We start from the raw sequence: 2,500 nt of genomic DNA, 5'->3' as shown, positions 1-2,500 counted from the left end.
TGTATATGAAAAACTTACTAATACGACAACAGCACAAATATTGATTAGAACAAATAGGATAGATTGGAATATAGGATCTTTTTTTTTACACACACACACACACACACACACACACACACACACACACACACACACACACACACACACACACACACACACACACACTGCAGGAGCCCGAATGATGGGCCATACAATAGTATGGTAGATAGGGAACTTAGGGTTTAATGTAGATAACCAAGATGTCTTGACTGAGCGAGCTGGTGCTACATGGCTTCCCGCAGGGGGTGCCTGTCATCTCTCCAGTGGTCTGAAGACCGCTCTAAGTCACGTAGTTAGCATGTGACACCCGGTGACGAACAAACAAGCGTAACAGCAATACACAGCTCTTGCGGAAAGAGATAGGCAACACAACATTGGAAATCCTGATGTGGCAAGAAGAGAGAAATAAGCAGGGGAAGCAATGGTCAGGCGTATATGTATGTGTAGATATGTAGTGATATGTAGGATATGTAGAATATAGTAACACACACACACACACACACACACACACACACACACACACACACACACACATATATATATATATATATATATATATATATATATATATATATATATATATATTTATATTGCCAAAACCAAAATCTCTCCACCAAAGGGGGGTGTGGTGGGTTTCCCCCCGCCAATGAGTTCAAGTCTACTCCCAAAGAGCAGATCACTACTCCAAACGTACGTAAAACAAAGTTTACGAATCACAACAGGACCAGTGCAGTAATACACAAACGCATCTTAGCAGGTTTTCAGGGTCCTGCAAAATGGGTTCCCAGTGTAGTCGGGCCAATCTTCAAGAAAACAATTTCAATGGAATCGGCCCGCTAGAAGCAGAGATATAGAGGGGTCCCAAATAGCCTAGATTAAGGTACACATCTAATCTAGGACCAGAGAGGTGTTGGGCACTTCCTACTACATACCAAGTTTCATGGGTGTTAGCACAACATAAGCGAGGATAGAGGAGAATATATATATATATATATATATATATATATATATATATATATATATATATATAAATATATATATAAATATATATATATATATACATATATAAATACATATATGAATATATATATAAATATATATATATATAAATATATATAAATATATATATATATAAATATATATATATATATATATATATATATATATATATGTATAAATGTATGTATAAATATATATCTAAATATATCTAAGTATATATATATATATATATATATATATATATGTATAAATATATATCTAAATATATCTAAGTATATATATATATATATATATATATATATATATATATATATATATATGTGTATAAATATATGTATAAATATATATCTAAGTATATATATATATATATATATATATATATATATATATATATATATGCAAAGAAAAACACAATACCGTGTTGATAATATGGAAGAAAAACCCACAATGCACAAACTAGATTTATTGATGAAAGTGAGACAACAGTTTCGGAATCGTCCTCGATTCCATCTTCAGGTCTGAAGAGGCAAGGATAAGTCATATGCGAAGCTGAGCCTCGCCCGGGCTATGGGGGAGCCCGGCCTGTGTCGACTAATGTCGACTCGATCACCGTGTGTCAGCAAGTGCTGACGCGACAGAGCTTAGTCCTTACCCACCGTGGTACCCGGCCACAGCAGTAACCTCCGGGCGACAATTGCAACTTCTCGCGCCTGGGCGGGGCGCGAACCGCCGACCCCTCGGATGAGAGGCCGACACGTTACCACTGTACTAGCCTGGAGGCTAGAGGCAAGGGAGAGTAAGCGGTATAAGAGGGAAAGGAGGAGAAGCACTCGGGAACCACGGGGCAGGTGAGGACAGGAGAACAGAAGCGAAGGGAGGTCAAATCAGGTCGAAGGATCAGGCGGTCTATATGACGGGTGGCCGGCATAAGGGAGGAGACGAAGGATGTGGGAAGCGAGGAGGCTGTCGGCAGGAGAGAAACCGCTGTTCAAGTTGAAATTGGGCAGTAGCTTAATCAGAGAAGATTCCACCAGTCTGCGGGCATGGACATCAGCGGAAGGGAAGAGCATGCGAGCTGCTTTCCAGTCCATCTGATGGCCAGTGTCCCACTGATGGCAGAAGAGGGCGTTGTTGCTATGTCCCCTGGATGCAGCGTACTTATGCTGAGACAGACGCTTAGTAAGACTGGCGCCTGTTTCACCAAAATACTGCTTATCACAGGAGGCACACAGAACAGCATAGGTGCCCACCTTCGAGGTAGAGGGAGGGCAGGTGTGAACCAGGTTACGACGGAGAGTATTCACCTGGCGAAAGGAGAGTCTGCAGTTGAGAGACTGCAGGGGCCGACGGAGGGAGTAGATCTCCTCAGTGTAAGGCAGGCTGAGGACAGGCAGGTGAGGAGACTCATTGGGAGGGGAGTCATAGTAGAAGGTACGCCGCGCCCTGGATAACGCGACGTCTA

Source organism: Penaeus vannamei, chromosome 4 (genome assembly GCF_042767895.1).
Source record: "Penaeus vannamei isolate JL-2024 chromosome 4, ASM4276789v1, whole genome shotgun sequence".
NCBI lineage: Eukaryota > Metazoa > Arthropoda > Malacostraca > Decapoda > Penaeidae > Penaeus > Penaeus vannamei.
The sequence above is the reverse complement of the archived record's forward strand: the minus strand, read 5'-3'. Positions refer to the sequence as shown.